The sequence below is a fragment of the Aegilops tauschii genome, chromosome 5 (assembly GCF_002575655.3).
Source record: "Aegilops tauschii subsp. strangulata cultivar AL8/78 chromosome 5, Aet v6.0, whole genome shotgun sequence".
Taxonomy (NCBI): Eukaryota; Viridiplantae; Streptophyta; class Magnoliopsida; order Poales; family Poaceae; genus Aegilops; species Aegilops tauschii.
In genome coordinates, this window is record NC_053039.3 from 511,882,470 (window position 1) to 511,902,636 (window position 20,167).

The window sequence follows — 20,167 nt, forward strand, 5'->3', positions numbered from 1 at the left end:
TTGGGGTGTGCCAGATCCAGGCAGCAGTGCAACACCCGGGTGACACGCAAGGGCCTGTGGACCCTCTCTCACAAAAAATAAATTTAGTATTATTGTGGGCTCATGACTTACATATCAAATATTAAATTGATAAGAACAAATGCTATACTAGATCTTTCTTAGCCAAAAGACGGAGAAAGGTATGAGTTGCAAGCCACACCTATCCCTCCATCTTATAGCCTCGCGGAGCCCCTGGATCCCTCTGGCTGGGCAACGTGGGACTAAACGAAATGACCAGCCTCTTCTCTCGCTCGCACCGGCAACGGGGGTAGATCCTATTTGGCGCTTCAGGCGCCCGTTACTGTGCATTTTGCAAACGGGCGCTTGAAGCCTCCAAGCTGGCCGACCTGTTTAGTTATTTTTTGTTTTTTTCTTTACTTAAATTTCATGAACTATTTCCAAAATCAGAGATTTTTTAAAACGATTAAATTTTTCAATTTTGTGAATTTTTTACAGAATTGATGAACTTTTTTCAAAGGGATCCCTTTTTCAAAACCGATGAACCTTTTATAAAATCGATGATTTTTACAGAAAGTTCTGCAAAATTGATGTTTTTTTTTCAAATTTGAAGTTTTTTCAAATCAGTGAGTTTATTTCAAATTTGATGATATTTTTTTGAATTAATGAACTTTTTTTAATTCATGATTTTTTCGTTTTTCCTAGTTTTCTTTTTTTTTCTCAAATGTGAACGTGTACAAGGACCGGCCCACCAGCGCCAGGGAGCTCCCGCACCGGGTTCGACGATATGCTAACCGTGGGTGTCTAGGCTTGGGTTTCGAACCGAACGGACTGAAGTGCACGACCAAGAGCCCAGACTGGGAGTACGTTTATAAAAAAAGAGACCAAAACAGCCCAGCGGAATGGTTCCAGCGGCCGAAACACAATCCACTAGAATGGTTGAACATTATATAGCAAACATGCCTATGCGTTGCAATGGAAGACAAAAATATTACGCCCTAACCAAATAAGTATGGCTCAATACCCTAACATATGAGCATCCTCTATTTTAACATGGTAGCCCAGCATGTTGCTATTTATCTTTCTTCCCACCCTCGCTGATGATGGCCGCGATGTACATGATCACAATGCATTCGACGTGGTGAACCCCAAGGCTATGAGCTTCCCACTGCACACCGCACTTGTCATTGTGTCGCGGAAGGGGATGTTTAAAACTCTAAAAACAAATTCATCGAGCAAGAACTACTACCAACGCCTAGACATATAAAGACTTTCCAAAAACTAATCAAATCCTAGACATAAAAGACTTCATGAACGCCTACTACGAACAATCGTTATGTTGAGATGACATTTTTTGAAATGCACGAATAGTTTTTGACTCAACAAACATTTTTTGAATCGATGAGCTTTTAAAAAAATTGGGGAACAAATTTTGCAATTCGCAATATGTTTTTGAATTTTTGTGAACATCTTCTAAAATTTCATGGAAAGTTTTTTAGATTCACGAAAATGTTTTGAATACGCGATCATTCTTTTTTCAAAATTATGAACATTATTGTATTCCCCAATCATTTTTTCCAATTCATTCAAGATGGTATTTTTCAAATTTCATGGACATTTTTTTTTCAAATTCCCGGATATGATTGGAATACATAACCATTTTTAAAAATCATGAATATTTTAATTTTGCGAGAAATTTCTCCAAATAATATATTTTTTATAATATGCAGACAGTTTTTTAAAAATCACGAACATTTTGCGGGTTCCCGGGTATTTATTTAATTCACGAACATATTATGATTTTTTAAAGAAAAAACAAAACTCACAACATTTTGAAATTTGGAAATTTTCGAAATCCCTAAATAATTTAAAGAAGTAAAAATTAAAAAAATGAGAATAGAAAAGGTAAAAAATAAATGGAAAAAACAGGGCGTCACGCGGCACGCATGGGCCGGCCCATGAGCTCGTGCGGTGAGTAGATAAAAGGAGAGAAAAATGGTGGGTAGACCTAGGGATGGAACCCGGGTCTCAAGCGTGGAAGATTGAGTGCTTAACCATTGGGGCACCTCCGTGCTTGTGAAATATCGAGGCGTCACAGTATAAGAAACCGTACTCCACGGCGACCCTGAAATAAAATCGAATCGTTTTTCTTTACTTATGGGTAGCATAGTGGGTAATTTGTAGGCAACTTCGGGGACAATTTTCGTGACGTACCGCCAGAAGAAATAGCCCCTTTATTATTAGGTAGAGATACTTGAGCCGGTGGACATTCTTGCCGGTTTAAACAAGACGATGATGACTCAGTATGCAATAATTCAACCATCTTACTCTCAATAGTTAAACAATGTATACTCTGGTTATTGTTTTTTTATTTGAATTTATACTCTGGTTATTGTCTTTTGAGTTGGAATGTATACTCTGGTTTGGGTGTGATTAACATAACAAATGGAAACCAAGGTGTTTCTTACAGAAACGGTCTGAAATATCCAGATATAAGTTAGTTGGGAGAACATGAGAGTTCTCAGAGTTCAGCGATTCATGACCGTCGGATCGGATTTTTGATGCGTTCTGGACCGTTGGATGTTGCTCCTGGAAGATCCTGGCTGTCGGATCAAAAACTAACACTGCTACAATGAATAGTTACCGTCGCCTCGTGCCACCGCGCGTAATTCCGCTGCCCCACCAAGGGCATTTCCGTCATTTGACCAACAGGGGGTATAAAAAGGAGGCGGCGCCCGTGGTGAAACCCTAGCCGCCTCGCTCCCTTTCTCGCGCGTCGCCGCCTGCCTCCTCTCCTCCCCGCGACCCCGCACCACGTCTTCTCCCAGGCGCCCACTCGCCCCGCCCCCGATTGAACCCTAGCCGCCACTCCTCGCTGGCCATCCACCCCGTCCACGGCCGCCACGCGCATCGCCGCCAGAGGGCGTCGCCGGTTGTGGGCGCGCCTCCGCGGATTCGCGCCGTGGTTGCCGGAGGCGTGGGCGCCGTGGGTCAACCTCCTCGGGGACGATGGGCGCGGCCCCGCCGTCCCGCCCTGCCCGCCGCGGCTGCCATGGATGAGCTCGAGCTCGACTGGGGAGCAAGGGGCTGCCCCGCCCGTCCCGCTCGCCATGGCCATGACCATGGCCGATGACCGCGGCCCCGCCCGCCGCGGCGGCCATGGACGAGCTCGAGCTCGATGGGGAGCAACGGGGAGAGGAACGTGAGGCTATGGGGGAGGAAGAAGATGGCCCCCTCGTTCTTGCCGTCAGTTCGTCGCTCGATCTGTGCCAGCCTGCTGCGTCAAATGTGATGGATTCGCTGTGCGACACCAGTGTTCCTTATTCTTGCCGTCGTTGCACTAGATCTGATGGTGCGTTCATCAATTTGTGGGTAGGCATTTATTTTGCCCCGTTCTTGGTCATTCCCTGCAGCTTAACCGTGATTTTGTCTCTGATTTTGCTGCGGATCGATCCATCGTTTGCAGGTGCTCGTTCTTCTCGTCAGTTCGTCCCTCGATCTGGGCCAGCCTGCTGCGTCTTCATCCAGGGATGTACAGGTCGACTGCTTTTCCTCTCCTTCTTTGTGCTTCTCTTCTTTCCAGTCCTAGGGTTACATTTGTGAAGTAGTGTATATTCCTTGTCTTTTCTATATGAGCATGCTGCTAGATTCGGTCTATTGTGTGCAGGCTGGCCAATGAGAGGCAAAGGGTATTATTCCCTGGTTGGATTTATGTGGTGTCCTATCTTCCTTAATTCCTAAATTATAGGTGTGTGCTTCTTGTTCCTTGTCTGGATCGTGCTAGGCCCTAGGTTTTTTTGTTCATTTGCACATGATTCTGGGTGCTTTTGTTCTTTTCTTTGTTTTGTTTACTATTTATTTTTTGGCTTTATACCAATAGCCTGCTGGTTTGTCGGTTGGTCCTGCTCGTCCTCTGTTGTGATATTGAGGCATGTAGGCTTCAATTTACTGTTGTCCATTTGAGTTAGGCTGTTAATTTAGGTTTGTTTACTAAGTTAATTAGATTTCTAATTTAGTGATTATACCTCCTTTGTTTTTTTATGGAATTTGGATATATGTGCCTTTGCTACCTATTCAGTCAATGCTCTGCTCAGTTTTAGTTTCTTTGGGCGTGTGCTTTATATAGCTTTCTGGTCTCTCCTTCCGGCCACAAACCTAGGCTTAGTCAGTGTTATACCGTACTAGATTATGTGTTCTGCCCAGCAGCGTATTTATCTGTGCTTCTTGGTTTGTCTAGAGAATCTGATTAGAGAAAGGTCAGTTCACCTCTGTAGCTTTTTGAAGGAAATATGCCCTAGAGGCAATAATAAAGTATTATTTATTTCCTTGTATCATGATAAATGTTTATTATTCATGCTAGAATTGTATTAACCGGAAACATAATACATGTGTGAATATATAGACAAACAGAGTGTCACTAGTATGCCTCTACTTGACTAGCTCGTTAATCAAAGATGGTTATGTTTCCTAGCCATAGACATAAGTTGTCATTTGATTAACGAGATCACCTCATTAGGAGAATGACGTGATTGACTTGACCCATTCCGTTAGCTTAGCACTCGATCGTTTAGTATGTTGCTATTGCTTTCTTCATGACTTATACATGTTCCTATGACTATGAGATTATGCAACTCCCGTTTACCGGAGGAACACTTTGTGTGCTACCAAACGTCACAACGTAAACGGGTGATTATAAAGGTGCTCTACAGGTGTCTCCAAAGGTACTTGTTGGGTTGGCGTATTTCGAGATTAGGATTTGTCACTCCAATTGTCGGAGAGGTATCTCTGGGCCCACTCGGTAATGCACATCACTATAAGCCTTGCAAGCATTGTGACTAATGAGTTAGTTGCGGGATGATGTGTTACGGAACGAGTAAAGAGACTTGCCGGTAACGAGATTGAACTAGGTATCGAGATACCGACGATCAAATCTCGTGCAAGTAACATACCGGTGACAAAGGGAACAACGTATGTTGTTATGCGGTCTGACCGATAAAGATCTTCGTAGAATATGTGGGAGCCAATATGGGCATCCAGGTCCCTCTATTGGTTATTGACCGGAGACGTGTCTCGGTCATGTCTACATAGTTCTCGAACCCGTAGGGTCCGCACGCTTAACGTTACGATGACAGTTTTATTGAGTTTTGATGTACCGAAGTAGTTCGGAGTCCCGTATGAGATCGGGGATATGACGAGGAGTCTCGAAATGGTCGAGACGTAAAGATCGATATATTGGACGACTATATTCGGACTTCGGAAAGGTTCCGAGTGATTCGGGTATTTTTCGGAGTACCGGAGAGTTACGGGAATTCGTATTGGGCCTTAATGGCCCATACGGGAAAGGAGAGAAAGGCCTCGAAAGGTGGCCGCACCCCTCCCCATGGTCTGGTCCGAATTGGACTAGGGAAGGGGGGCGCACCCTTCCTTCTTTCTCCTTCCCCCTTCCCTTCTCCTATTCCCACAAGGAAAGGAGGAGTCCTACTCCCGGTGGGAGTAGGACTCCCCCCTATGGCGCGCCTCTCCCCTTGGCCGGCTGCCTCCCCCTTGCTCCTTTATATACAGGGGCAGGGGGGCACCCCAGGGACACACAATTGATCGTTTGATCTTTTAGCCGTGTGCGGTGCCCCCCTCCACCATAATCCACCTCGATAATATCGTAGCGGTGCTTAGGCGAAGCCCTGCGTCGGTAGAACATCATCATCGTCACCACGCCGTCGTGCTGACGGAACTCTCCCTCAAAGCTCGGCTGGATCGGAGTTCGAGGGACGTCATCGAGCTGAACGTGTGCTGAACTCGGAGGTGCCGTGCGTTCGGTACTTGATCGGTCGGATCGTGAAGACGTACGACTACATCAACCGCGTTGTGATAACGCTTCCGCTGTCAGTCTACGAGGGTACGTGGACAACACTCTCCCCTGTCGTTGCTATGCATCACCATGATCTTGCGTGTGCGTAGGAATTTTTTTGAAATTACTACGTTCCCCAACAGTGGCATCCGAGCCTGGTTTTATGCGTTGATGCTATGCACGAGTAGAACACAAGTGAGTTGTGGGTGATATAAGTCATACTGCTTACCAGCATGTCATACTTTGGTTCAGCGGTATTGTGAGATGAAGCGGCCCGGACCGACATTACGCGTACGCTTACGCGAGACTGGTTTCACCGTTCGGAGCACTCGTTGCTTAAAGGTGACTGACGGGTGTCTGTCTCTCTCACTTTAGTTGAACCGAGTGTGGCGACGCCCGGTCCTTGCGAAGGTTAAAACAGCACCAACTTGACAAACTATCGTTGTGGTTTTGATGCGTAGGTAAGAACGGTTCTTGCTAAGCCCGTAGCAGCCACGTAAAACTTGCAACAACAAAGTAGAGGACGTCTAACTTATTTTTGCAGGGCATGTTGTGATGTGATATGGTCAAGACATGATGTGATATAATGTGTTGTATGAGATGATCATGTTTTGTAACCGAGTTATCGGCAACTAGCAGGAGCCATATGGTTGTCGCTTTATTGTATGAGATGCAATCGCCATGTAACAGTTTTACTTTATCACTAAGCGGTAGCGATAGTCGTAAAAGCAATAAGTTGGCGAGACGACAACGATGCTACGATGGAGATCAAGGTGTCGCGCCAGTGACGATGGTGATCATGACGGTGCTTCGGAGATGGAGATCACAAGCACGGTGCTTCGGAGATGGAGATCACAAGCACAAGATGATGATGGCCATATCATATCACTTATATTGATTGCATGTGATGTTAATCCTTTATGCATCTTATCTTGCTTTGTTTGACGGTAGCATTATAAGATGATCCTTCACTAAATTATCAAAGTATAAGTGTTCTCCCTGAGTATGCACCGTTGCGAAAGTTCTTCGTGCTGAGACACCACGTGATGATCGGGTGTGATAGGCTCTACGTTCAAATACAACGGGTGCAAAACAGTTGCACACGCGGAATACTCAGGTTAAATTTGACGAGCCTAGCATATAATAGATATGGCCTCGGAACACGGAGACCGAAAGGTCGAGCGTGAATCATATAGTAGATATGATCAACATAGTGATGTTCACCATTGAAACTACTCCATCTCACGTGATGATCGGACATGGTTTAGTTGATATGGATCACGTGATCACTTAGAGGATTAGATGGATGTCTATCTAAGTGGGAGTTCTTAAGTAATATGATTAATTGAACTTAAATTTATCATGAACTTAGTCCTGATAGTATTTTGCAAATTATGTTATAAATCAATAGCTCGCGTTGTTGCTTCCCTGTGTTTATTTTTGATATGTTCCTAGAGAAAAAATTATGTTGAAAGATGTTAGTAGCAAAGATGCGGATTGGATCCGTGATCTGAGGATTATCCTCATTGCTGCACAGAAAAATTATGTCCTTGATGCACCTCTAGGTGACAGACCTATTGCAGGAGCAGATGCAGACGTTATGAACGTTTGGCTAGCTCAATTATGATGACTACTTGATAGTTTAGTGCACCATGCTTAACGGCTTAGAATCGGGACTTCAAAGACGTTTTGAACGTCATGGACCATATAAGATGTTCCAGGAGTTGAAGTTAATATTTCAAGCAAATACCCGAGTTGAGAGATATGAAGTCTCCAACAAGTTCTATAGCTAAAAGATGGAGGAGAATCACTCAACTAGTGAGCATGTGCTCAGATTGTCTGGGTACTACAATCGCTTGAATCAAGTGGGAGTTAATCTTCCAGATAAAATAGTGATTGACAGAATTCTCTAGTCACCATCACCAAGTTAGTAGAACTTCATGATGAACTATAGTATGCAAGGGATGACGAAAGTAATTCCTGAGCTCTTCGTGATGCTGAAATCGACGAAGGTAGAAATCAAGAAAAAACATCAAGTGTTGATGGTTGACGAGACCACTAGTTTCAAGAAAAGGGCAAAGGGAAGAAGGGGAACTTCAAAAAGAACGGCAAGCAAGTTGCTACTCAAGTGAAGAAGCCCAAGTCTGTACCTAAGCCTGAGACTAAGTGCTTCTACTGCAAAGGGACTGGTCACTGGAGGCGGAACTGCCCCAAGTATTTGGTGGATAAGAAGGATGGCAAAGTGAACAAAGGTATATTGGATATACATGTTATTGATGTGTACTTACTAGTGTTTATAGCAACCCCTCAGTATTTGATACTGGTTCAGTTGCTAAAGAGTAGTAACTCGAAAACGGGAGTTGCAGAATAAACAGAGACTAGTAAAAGGCGAGGTGACGATGTGTGTTGGAAGTAGTTCCAAGATTGATATGATCATCATCGCACACTCCCTATACTTTCGGGATTAGTGTTGAAACTAAATAAGTGTTATTTGGTGTTTGCGTTGAGCATGAATATGATTTGATCATGTTTATTGCAATACGGTTATTCATTTAAGTTAGAGAACAATTGTTGTTCTGTTTACATGAATAAAAACCTTCTATGGTCATACACACCAACGAAATGGTTTGTTGGATCTCGATCGTAGTGATGCACATATTCATAATAATGAAGCCAAAAGATGCAAAGTTAATAATGATAGTGCAACTTATTTGTGGCACTGCCGTTTAGGTCATATTGGTGTAAAGCGCATGAAGAAACTCCATACTGATGGGATTTTGGAATCACTTGACTATGAATCACTTGATGCTTGCGAACCGTGCCTCATGGGCAAGATGACTAAAACGCCGTTCTCCGGAACTATGGAGAGAGCAACAGATTTGTTGGAAATCATACATACAGATGTATGTGGTCCGATGAATATTGAGGCTCGTAGCAGGTATCATTATTTTCTGACCTTCACAGATGATTTGAGCAGATATGGGTATATCTACTTAATGAAACAGAAATCTGAAACATTTGAAAAGTTCATATAATTTCAGAGTGAAGTGGAAAACCATCGTAACAAGAAAATAAAGTTTCTACGATCTGATCGTGGAGAAGAGTATTTGAGTTACGAGTTTGGCCTTCAGTTAAAACAATGTGAAATAGTTTCACTACTCACACCACCTGGAACACCACAGTGTAATGGTGTGTCTGAACATCGTAACCGTACTTTATTAGATATGGTGCGATATATGATGTCTCTTACCGATCTACCACTATCGTTTTGGGGTTATGCATTAGAGACAGCTGCATTCACGTTAAATAGGGTACCATCTAAATCCGTTGAGACGACGCCTTATGAACTGTGGTTTGGCAAGAAACCAAAGTTGTCGTTTCTTAAAGTTTGGGGTTGCGATGCTTATGTGAAAAGGTTTCATCCTGATAAGCTCAAACCCAAATCGGAGAAATATGTCTTCATAGGATACCCAAAGGAGACAGTTGGGTACACCTTCTATCACAGATCCGAAGGCAAGACATTCGTTGCTAAAATGGATTCTTTCTAGAGAAGGAGTTTCTCTCGAAAGAAGTGAGTGGGAGGAAAGTAGAACTTGATGAGGTAACTGTACCTGCTCCCTTATTGGAAAGTAGTTCATGACAGAAATCTGTTCCTGTTATTCCTACACCAATTAGTGAGGAAGTTAATGATGATGATCATGTAACTTCAGATCAAGTTACTACCAAATCTCGTAGGTAAACCAGAGTAAGATCTGCACCAGAGTGGTACGGTAATCCTGTTCTGGAGGTTATGTTACTAGACCATGACGAACCTACGAACTATGAAGAAGCGATGGTGAGCCCAGATTCCGCAAAATGGCTTGAGTCCATGAAATCTGAGATGGGATCCATGTATGAGAACAAAGTATGGACTTTGGTTGACTTGGCCAATGATCGGCAAGCCATTGAAAATAAATGGATCTTCAAGAAGAAGACTGACGCTGATGGTAATGTTACTGTCTATAAAGCTCGACTTGTTGCGAAAGGTTTTCGACAAGTTCAAGGGATTGACTACGATGAGACCTTCTCACCCGTACCGATGCTTAAGTCTGTCCGAATCATGTTAGCAATTGCCGCATTTTATGATTATGAAATTTGGCAAATGGATAAACAAAACTGCATTCCTTAATGGATTTATTAAAGAAGAGTTGTATATGATGCAACCAGAAGGTTTTGTCAATCCTAAAGGTGCTAACAAAATATACAAACTCCAGCGATCCATCTATGGACTGGTGCAAGCATTTCGGAGTTGGAATATACACTTTGATAAGTTGATCAAAGGATATAGTTTTATACAGACTTGCGGTGAAGCCTGTATTTACAAGAAAGTGAGTGGGAGCACTACAACATTTCTGATAAGTATATGTGAATGACATATTGTTGATCGGAAATAATGTAGAATTATTCTGCAAAGCATAAAGGAGTGTTTGAAAGGAGTTTTTCAAAAAAATACCTCGGTGAAGCTGCTTACATATTGAGCATCAAGATCTATAGAGATAGATCAAGACGCTTGATAAGTTTTTTCAATGAGTACATACCTTAACAAGATTTTGAAATAGTTCAAAATAGAACAACCAAAGAAAGAGTTCTTGCCTTACAAGGTGTGAAATTGAGTAAGACTATAAGCCCGACCACGGCAGAAGATAGGAAGAGAATGAAAGTCATTCCCTATGCCTTGGCCATAGGTTCTATAAAGTATGCCATGCTGTGTACCAGATCTATTGTATACCCTACACTGATTTTGGCAAGGGAGTACAATAGTGATATAGGAGTAGATCACTGGACAGCGGTCAAAATTATCCTTAGTGGAATAAGGATATGTTTCTCGATTACGGAAGTGACAAAAGGTTCATCGTAAAGAGTTACATCGATGCAAGTTTTGACACTAATCTAGATGACTCTAAGTCTCGGTCTAGATACATATTGAAAGTGGAAGCAATTAGCTAGAGTAGCTCCGTGCAGAGCATTGTAGACATAGAAATTTGCAATATACTTACGGATCTGAATGTGACAGACCCGTTGACTAAAATTATCTCACAAGCAAAACATAATCACACCTTAGTACTCTTTGGGTGTTAATCACATAGCGATGTGAACTAGATTATTGACTCTAGTAAACCCTTTGAGTGTTGGTCACATAGAGATGCGAACTATGGGTGTTAATCACATGGTGATGTGAATTGTTGATGTTAAATCACATGGCGATGTGAACTAGATTATTGACTCTAGTGCAAGTGGGAGACTGAAGAAAATATGCCCTAGAGGCAATAATAAATTATTATTTATTTCCTTGTATCATGATAAATGTTTATTATTCATGCTAGAATTGTATTAACCGGAAACATAATACATGTGTGAATATATAGACAAACAGAGTGTCACTAGTATGCCTCTACTTGACTAGCTCGTTAATCAAAGATGGTTATGTTTCCTAGCCATAGACATAAGTTGTCATTTGATTAACGAGATCACCTCATTAGGAGAATGACGTGATTGACTTGACCCATTCCGTTAGCTTAGCACTCGATCGTTTAGTATGTTGCTATTGCTTTCTTCATGACTTATACATGTTCCTATGACTATGAGATTATGCAACTCCCGTTTACCGGAGGAACACTTTGTGTGCTACCAAACGTCACAACGTAAACGGGTGATTATAAAGGTGCTCTACAGGTGTCTCCAAAGGTACTTGTTGGGTTGGCGTATTTCAAGATTAGGATTTGTCACTCCAATTGTCGGAGAGGTATCTCTGGGCCCACTCGGTAATGCACATCACTATAAGCCTTGCAAGTATTGTGACTAATGAGTTAGTTGCGGGATGATGTGTTACGGAACGAGTAAAGAGACTTGCCGGTAACGAGATTGAACTAGGTATCGAGATACCGACGATCAAATCTCGGGCAAGTAACATACCGGTGACAAAGGGGACAACGTATGTTGTTATGCGGTCTGACCGATAAAGATCTTCGTAGAATATGTGGGAGCCAATATGGGCATCCAGGTCCCGCTATTGGTTATTGACCGGAGACGTGTCTCGGTCATGTCTACATAGTTCTCGAACCCGTAGGGTCCGCACGCTTAACGTTACGATGACAGTTTTATTGAGTTTTGATGTACCGAAGGAGTTCGGAGTCCCGGATGAGATCGGGGATATGACGAGGAGTCTCGAAATGGTCGAGACGTAAAGATCGATATATTGGACGACTATATTCGGACTTCGGAAAGGTTCCGAGTGATTCGGGTATTTTTTGGAGTACCGGAGAGTTACGGGAATTCGTATTGGGCCTTAATGGGCCATACGGGAAAGAAGAGAAAGGCCTCGAAAGGTGGCCGCACCCCTCCCCATGGTCTGGTCCGAATTGGACTAGGGAAGGGGGGCGCACCCTTCCTTCTTTCTCCTTCCCCCTTCCCTTCTCCTACTCCCACAAGGAAAGGAGGAGTCCTACTCCCGGTGGGAGTAGGACTCCCCCCTATGGCGCGCCTCTCCCCTTGGCCGGCTGCCTCCCCCTTGCTCCTTTATATACGGGGGCAGGGGGGCACCCCAGAGACACAACAATTGATCGTTTGATCTTTTAGCCGTGTGCGGTGCCCCCCTCCACCATAATCCACCTCGATAATATCGTAGCGGTGCTTAGGCGAAGCCCTGCGTCGGTAGAACATCATCATCGTCACCACGCCGTCGTGCTGACGGAACTCTCCCTCAAAGCTCGGCTGGATCGGAGTTCGAGGGACGTCATCGAGCTGAACGTGTGCTGAACTCGGAGGTGCCGTGCGTTCGGTACTTGATCGGTCGGATCGTGAAGACGTACGACTACATCAACCGCGTTGTGATAACGCTTCCGCTGTCGGTCTACGAGGGTACGTGGCCAACACTCTCCCCTCTCGTTGCTATGCATCACCATGATCTTGCGTGTGCGTAGGAAATTTTTTGAAATTACTACGTTCCCCAACAGTGGCATCCGAGCCTGGTTTTATGCGTTGATGCTATGCACGAGTAGAACACAAGTGAGTTGTGGGCGATATAAGTCATACTGCTTACCAGCATGTCATACTTTGGTTCAGCGGTATTGTGAGATGAAGCGGCCCGGACCGACATTACGCGTACGCTTACGCGAGACTGGTTTCACCGTTCGGAGCACTCGTTGCTTAAAGGTGACTGGCGGGTGTCTGTCTCTCTCACTTTAGTTGAACCGAGTGTGGCTACGCCCGGTCCTTGCGAAGGTTAAAACAGCACCAACTTGACAAACTATCGTTGTGGTTTTGATGCGTAGGTAAGAACGGTTCTTGCTAAGCCCGTAGCAGCCATGTAAAACTTGCAACAACAAAGTAGAGGACGTCTAACTTGTTTTTGCAGGGCATGTTGTGATGTGATATGGTCAAGACATGATGTGATATAATGTGTTGTATGAGATGATCATGTTGCTTGAGAAATAAGAATAGAAGCTCCTCAGGCCGCTCCTCAGCGATTTGGGATTCCTGGCCGTTGGGTCTGGTTGCTTGATGGATCTTGGGCCGTCGGATCGACCCCTGTAACGACCTCGTCCGTCGGATAAAAAAAAGTTACTGCTGGAATGAATAGTTACTCCCAAAATGAGATATCTCGTGCCACCACGTTTGAATCACGTGCCCCATCGGTCGGAAGCCATTCTTGCTAGGGCGATGATGATTAGCCGTGGGTATCAACTTGGGTCCTCCCTCTTGTCTCTAGAATCCTTTTTGATCATGTGATACTTATTGTTCTGTCCGTTGGATGGTCACTCTTATTGAGTGATAACCAGGGCAGCTCCACTGTATAAACAAATTGATCTGGTGATAAGAGATGATGGGGTAGATTATATGATCGAGGAAAGGCAAATCTGAGCCCATATGCATTGAACCCTGAACCCTTTTTATTCGCACGTGCCCCACCGGTCGGAAGCCATCCTTGCTAGGGCGATGATGATTCGCTGTGGCTGAAATAAGTGTGCCACCGCTGCCGATCCCCGCTATTTTTTTTATATTAGATGCTCTCCTGCTTTGGCTAAATCAGATAGAGGCTTTAAGCATATTCAGTTTAAATAATGACAATCCTAATTTGGATAAATGAAATAACAAGAGCTTCAGACTAATGTGGAACAATTGGTCAAAATAGAAGAGTTTAGTTCCTGTCAGTTTTGTTAGTGGCCTATATGAATTTGATTTGGCCCACAATAATTTTGTACAATTATTGATTTGCTAGCATATATTCTAAACTTAATTTTGTTAGCTCCTATCTCGTGTTCTTTCTTACAATATCATTTTATATGCCGTGCTTCACGAGAGTTTCTCCATGTTTATGAAGAAAAGATTTGGGTTCAGAGCACCTTCGGTTATAAGAATTTGTTTTCTAATTCTTGCTGGCCAGTCGCAAAACATTAATTTTTGTTTGCTTTACAATTTTTCAGAAGTAATGGGAAATGACGAGCTCCTACTTTTTATGCCAGCTCTATGACGTAGGTGAGCTGCGACCTTCTTTCCCACGTGTTTGTGATAATCAGTTAACCTCCAGAGGGAATTTTGATTGTGATTAGTATCTTTAGACATTGGCCATGCATGCTCGTCAGTACTAACCATCTCTTTCATTTCTCCTCATTTCTTAAATGTATTGACCTCTGGTATATACAACTAAATCGATGTGCCAAACAGCAAAAAATAGCTATACATTGGAAGATTTGAATGCCATTTTATTGGAGTAGTTCTGAAATTCTGCCTCATTTTTTTTCCCATTCGTGTTATTTCTCATAGTTTTAAACTAAAAGGAGTAACTATTAAAAATGTCTCTGATTAGCCTATTGTTAAAGTTCGAGATACTAGGGTTGATGCTTGAGTATAGAAATCGTTGAATTCCATATATCTCACAGTTTGTTTGTATCAGATTTGTGTGAGGTGGTCCCTATGAAGTACATCGACAAGGCAGATGGATTACGCGACTTATTAGTTTGCTTAGTGATAATGGCTCCGTAATTGGCTCTTTTTAATATATTCCTGTTCTTATTACCTCTTATGTGTTTTTGCTTTTGGTATCGAACTTTATGTTGAATGTCTATCTTTTGTGGTCGTATGAACGCACCGAGCTTGATCCTGCCTTATAAACTGATGTTGATCTTGTACTCCATTGTGTTTTACTTTTATCACAATTGAATGTTTCTTTACTTTATTATTATCCTGTATAAATGCAAATGCTATATCTCGGTTGCTACTGACATAGTGTTACTTGCTTCGGCAAAACACTTGGACCGGCACCCTCGCGCCAGGATGCGATCCCGATCTAGTAATCATGATCACAAGTAGTGACCTACTCCTCCCGTGCAGTGCGCCAGCCGCTACAATACAAATTGAATCGATACAGTGCTTCGCTACAATAGGGAACGATTTTCTACAGGATGACGTCCATTCGCTGCCTACATGGGCCGTTTCAATATGGAGCACCCATGTGGGTCGCCCATTATTGGACGAAGTGAGCGCCCAATAAGGAGTTCCCGGCCGAGAGGAGCATAGGATTCCCTCAAAAGAAAAAAGAGGGGCATAGGAAAAGTGACAGGGAGCCTAGCCCCACTCGAATGGATCCCGACCGCGCCACTAGCTACATCACCTGCTACTACTCAGTCGCAGCTCGCACGCAAGTCATCATCGCATGAGATGACTCGAAGTCCAAAGTCGCTCGCTCTAGTCCCTATTCGGAACCTTCCAGAACCTTCCGGGAGTCCATCGTCCCTCCCCGGTGCACGGGGAGGTGGATCTGGTGGACTTCATCGAATGGACTGGCGAGTGCCCACGACATCAAACACCCGAAAACATGTAGAGCACCTGTTCCCACGGCCACACGAACAGTAAACAACATACACTCTGGTGGTTGTAAGTGGTGGTTTAAACAAGACGACGACGACTCTATGTTGTATGTATCGTTTCCACCATGCTACTCTTGAACAGTCCAACGATATATACTTTGGTTGTGTGTGGTACATTGCTCGTGAGTAATTGGAGCATACATACATTGTAATGAATGAAAACCATCTGGATTTTTGTCGAAAGAGACCCCCTGTCCAACAGAATTGCAAAAAGGACCCCCTTCAGATGAAATCAACAAAAAGGACCCCCTCAGCCATTGCGGCAGACGCGCCAGGCGACACGTGGCACCTACCGCCACGGTGTCAGGCGGCAGCGCCTGCCGCCAGCCGGCGAGGCGGCAGCTTTCAAGTTACAGCGAGCAGCGAGGCGGCCGGTGGTAGGACCAGCCGCCTATGGGGGAGGCGGCAACACTGTGCCTTGCCGCCTGGGGCGTGGCGGCAGGCCTGTGCGTGGCTGCTGCTCCCGATTTTAGTTATGGCTAGGTAGGAGCAGTGCGCGCAACACGCCATGAAAGATGCATGCATGCATGGCAGGGAATGGGATGCGAATCCACGAGTTAGATGGATAGGTGCGTTGCCGCTCAATTCACCAAATTCGTGCTTACCACTCCACTGGCTAATTGCTTCGGTCTAATTACTCTGGAACCTGGACAGTCAAACAACCTTTTCGTGTGTCACCCACCTGGGCGAGGATCCAGCAGCGTATCTGCTCGAAAAAACCCGTACATAAAAGCAGCGGCGCAGTAGTCACGACGCAGGAATCGGCAGCAGCAGGCACGCACAGGCCTGCCGCCACGCCCCCAAGCGGCATGGCATAGTGCTGCCGCCTCCCCCACTGGCGGCGGGTCCCACCGTTCCGTTCCGCCTCGCCCCTTGCTGTTACTCGAAGGCTGCCGCCTCGCCGGCTGGCGGCAGACGTTGCCGCCTGGCAACGTGTCGCCGGGCGCGTCTGCCGCCACGGTCGAGGGGGTCCTTTTTATCAATTTCATTTGAAGGGGTCTTTTTTGGCAACTCCAATAGGCAGCGAGTCTCTTTCGACAAAAATTCGTTTGTATGTAGTGATTCATCTAAAGTAGTGTACATAATAATTATAATAATTGAAAAACAAAGCGCCTCTCAAGAATAGATTTTTCGAAATATAATCATGATCCCAAGCAATGACTTTACCTACGCAACTATCGGAATCCAAAATTGTATTGATTCTTATCGCGCGCTGGAGTGGTGGTTGGTTTAGTTTTCATGGTGTTGTTCGTATTTCCTATTTTTCTAAGGTTGCGTTGTACCATTGCTTATTTTCAATACATTCTGAGATCCTACTCATAAAAAAAGATAGGTCACCGACCTTAGAGTATCTACAACCGAGACCCCATATCTACCCAAACGTTCGGACGGTCTACCTGGTCACTGCCCGGACCGAAATATGCCACTCAACCAGTCTCCTCAAACCCAACCCAAACGTCTGGGTTGTCTGGCAACCCCCATACCCAGTCCATACGTGGGGCGGATATGGAGAGGCCCAGCAGGGGTAGGACACCGCCGCCATGTCAGACCGGCCCAGTATGGCCCACACTGTCCCCACTCCTGTCCCCACATAAGCCAGACAATGGAACCCTAGTCAACCGCACTCTTTCTACCTATCGCTTCACTCTCATCTCCTTCCCTTCCTCTCCCTGACCTCTCCCCTCCCCTCCATCATGGCCGAAAGCGGATTCGACAGCGGCTCCAACCAGATCGACTGGGCTAAGCTCGCCACGGACTCATCGACATCAGAGGATGAGGAGCTAGCGCTCTACATTGCCCTCCGTCGCTCGCGGATGGACTGGGACCGGGACTCAAAGTCCACGCGTCGCTAGCAACCAGGGATGGACACTTGTAGCTCCGCGGCACCTCACGGCCGCACTACACGGTCCATGCCTTTCCCAGTCAGGTGGTAGGGCAACCAGTGGTGCCCAACACCGCCATCACCTGCTCCTCCTGTGCAGCGATGGTGGTGCTAGTTCCCGCACCGCCCAACCCGCAGTCGTGGCAGTGGCAGTCCGAGACTGAGGGGCATGTGTATCTCCATATAATGAAGAGGGTGGCGCGGGCTGCATCGAGCCGCTCCGGCAGCGGGTCCTACAGATCTGCACCAGAGCCGCTGCCGCCCGCCTCCGGCAATGACGAGGCGCTCCGAGATGTAATCCGCCACCCGTTCACCTCTGCGGATGCGGACACCCGTCGTCCGCATCGCAAAAATGTGGTATCGCTCCTTCTGGGGCTCGAGGAGTCTGAGAGGGTGGCGAGGCAGAGGGCCGCATGGCTCACAACAGAGCAAGGATGTGCCGCCCGGAGCATGGCGGGGATCATCAGCCCCATCCTACTCCTCGGATAGGGACACGATGGACGATGACGCTTCGCCTGCCGAGGACAACTGTTGCTCCCGAGACCTCAAGGGGAAGCGGCCGGCGACGAAGTGGTGAACTCCGGCCGGCTCCCTATGTTTAATTAGTTTTTAATCTTGCATTTAAGTTTACTTATGAACTCTAAGGCCTTCCTTGAATAAAAAAGTTGTATGAACTTATCTATGTCCAATTGTTGTGTATTATGCTTTTGTATGATGATCTACATACCTATGCATGGTTTTGTATGGATTTGTGTGCAGATATACGGAAGTTACGGTTGTGGACAAAGACTAAAAGGGTGTGACCGGTCAGGCCGCGTCCACAAGCGTAATATTTTTGGGTTTTGTAGTGATTGTAACAGTAGCAACGGAAAAGTAAATAAGTGGAGAACAATATGTGAAAAGCTCGTAGGCATTGGATCGGTGATGGAGAATTATGCCGGATGTGGTTCATCATGTAACAATCATAACATAGGGTGACACAGAACTAGCTCCAATTCATCAATGTAATGTAGGCATGTATTCCGAATATAGTCATACGTGCTTATGGAAAAGAACTTGCATGCCATCTTTTGTTCTACCCTCCCGTGGCAGCGGGGTCCTAGCAGAAACTAAGGGATATTAAGGCCTCCTTTTATAGAGTACCAGACCAAAGCATTAACACATAGTGAATACATGAACTCCTCAAACTATGGTCATCACCGGGAGTGGTCCCGATTATTGTCACTTCGGGGTTGCCGGATCATAACACATAGTAGGTGACTATAGACTTGCAAGATAGGATCAAGAACTCACATATATTCATGAAAACATAATAGGTTCAGATCTGAAATCATGGCACCTGGGCCCTAGTGACAAGCATTAAGCATAGCAAAGTCATAGAACATCAATCTCAGAACATAGTGGATACTAGGGATCAAGCCCTAACAAAACTAACTCGATTACATGATAAATCTCATCCAACCCGTCACCGTCCAGCAAGCCTACGATGGAATTACTCACGCACGACGGTGAGCATCATGAAATTGGTGATGGAGTATGGTTGATGATGACGACGGTGACGGATTCCCCTCTCCGGAGCCCCGAACGGACTCCAGATCAGCCCTCCCAAGAGGTTTTAGGGCTTGGCGGCGGCTCCGTATCGTAAAACGCGATGGATCCTTCTCTCTGATTTTTTTCTTCCTGAAAGTGAATATATGGAGTTGGAGTTGAGGTCGGTGGAGCGTCAGGGGGCCCACGAGGCAGGGGGGCGCGCCCAGGGGGACAGGCGCGCCCCCCACCCTCGTGGACAGGGTGTGGGCCCCCTGACGTGGATTCTTCTTCCACTATTTTTAATATTTTCCAAAAATATGTTCCGTGGAGTTTCAGGTCATTCCGAGAACTTTTGTTTCTGCACATAAATAACACCATGGAAAGTCTGCTGAAAACAGCGTCAGTCCGGGTTAGTTCCATTCAAATCATGCAAGTTATAGTCCAAAACAAGGACAAAAGTGTTTGGAAAAGTAGATACGACGGGGACTTATCAAGATGGAGTAGTTTTCAATGGTGAACATCACTATGTTGATCATATCTACTATATGATTCACGCTCGACCTTTCGGTCTCAGTGTTCCGAGACCATATCTGCATATGCTAGGCTTGTCAAGTTTAACCCGAGTATTCTGCGTGTGCAAAACCGGCTTGCACCCGTTGTATGTGAACGTAGAGCTTATCACACCCGATCATCACGTGGTGTCTCGGCACGACGAACTTTCACAACGGTGCATACTCAGGGAGAACACTTGTACCTTGAAATTTACTGAGAGATCATCTTATAATGCTACCATCGAACTAAGCAAAATAAGATGCATAAAGGATAAACATCACATGCAATCAATATAAGTGATATGATATGGCCATCATCATCGTGTGCCTTTGATCTCCATCTCCAAAGCACCGTCATGATCACCATCGTCACCGACGCGACACCTTTATCTCCATCGTAGCATCGTTGTCGTCTCCCCAACTATTGCTTCTACGACTATCGCTACCGCTTAATGAT

General features: G+C 45.1%; 1 pseudogene; it reads right to left on the bottom strand.

The window, feature by feature from the left end:
• Nucleotides 1–183, bottom strand: LOC120965510 (U2 spliceosomal RNA; annotated as a pseudogene).
• Nucleotides 184–20,167: the final 19,984 nt, after the last annotated feature.